Source organism: Triticum dicoccoides, chromosome 7B (assembly GCF_002162155.2).
Source record: "Triticum dicoccoides isolate Atlit2015 ecotype Zavitan chromosome 7B, WEW_v2.0, whole genome shotgun sequence".
NCBI classification, from domain to species: domain Eukaryota; kingdom Viridiplantae; phylum Streptophyta; class Magnoliopsida; order Poales; family Poaceae; genus Triticum; species Triticum dicoccoides.
Genome location: NC_041393.1, coordinates 634,536,757 through 634,538,204, shown reverse-complemented (window position 1 = coordinate 634,538,204; position 1,448 = coordinate 634,536,757).

Genomic DNA, 1,448 nt, shown 5'->3' with positions numbered 1-1,448 from the left:
GGCAAGTGGCGCGCCCCCTCCCCTTGAGTCCGAATAGGACAAGGAAGGGGGGGGGCGGCGCCCCCCTTGCCTTCCCCCTCTCCTACTCCTTCCTTCCCCCTCCTTCTTGGATTAGGAAAAGAAGAGGGAAACCTACTTGGAGTAGGTTTCCCCCTCCTAGGGCGCGCCTCCCCCTTAGGCCGCCCCCCTCCTCCCTCCCTCCTTTATATACGGGGGCGGGGGGCACCCCATAGACACACAAGTTGATCATCGTGATCATTCCTTAGCCGTGTGCGGTGCCCCCCTCCACGATATTACACCTCGGTTATATTGTAGCGGTGCTTAGGCGAAGCCCTGCGACAGTTGAACATCAAGATCGTCACCACGCCGTCGTGCTGACGGAACTCCTCCCCGTACCTCTGCTGGATCGGAGTTCGGGGTGCGTCATCGAGCTGTACGTGTGTCAAGAACTCGAAGGTGCCGGAGTAACGGTGCTTGGATCGGTTGGACCGGGAAGACGTACGACTACTTCCTCTACGTTGCGTCAACGCTTCCGCTTCGGTCTACGAGGGTACGTAGACAACACTCTCCCCTCTCGTTGCTATGCATCACCATGATCTTGCGTGTGCGTAGGAATTTTTTTGAAATTACTACGTTCCCCAACAATAAGATGAGGGAGAGAGACGTGCATGGTCCAGCAGGCCACGTGTCTATCAAGGGAGGCAGCGGACGTCGTGCTATATCCGACGGTTGAGCGATAGCCTTTTCCAAAAGAGAAACAAAGAAAATAAAAAAAGTACAATGGAAATGGAAGAAAAATAAAAATAAAACCAAAGAAACCAATGTAAAAAAATGTTGTGAAATTCAAGAAAGTAACAAAGAAAAACTAAAACATGAAGACACAAAGAAAAGAAAAAAGCAAAAGCTGTGAAAACCGGGAAAGAAATAAGAAAAACAAATAAAAAAAGGAAATACGAGTGAAAACCATGTAAGAAACAAAGAAAACCGACAATTTTTTTAAAGAAAACCAGTGAAGAAACAGGAAAAGAAAAGAATACAAGAAAGAAGAAAATAAAAAGGAAAGGAAAAAAGAATAAAAGGAAAAAACAAAAGAATTGAGCTAGAGAACATGAGCCTAGATCGGGAGATACTTTATTGCGAGAAAAAAGGAAGACACTGGTTAGTTGACCAAACTGACTTTGAAAGAAACCATGAATCTGAAAAAAAAAATGTAAAATTGAAAAAATGACGAATTTGAACAAGGTTCACAACATTTGAAAAAGTCCATTAGTTTTTAATTATAATCATAAATTCATTGGCTAGTAATTGTATAGAAGTTTACTACTAAATCATAATATTGTCTACAAGTTACAATGCCATAAAGACATTATTGCATATTGTGGAAGAGTGCAACTTCTACGCAATATGTGTGTAAGTTTTTATCATCATTTGATTTGATTGTTTTCTTC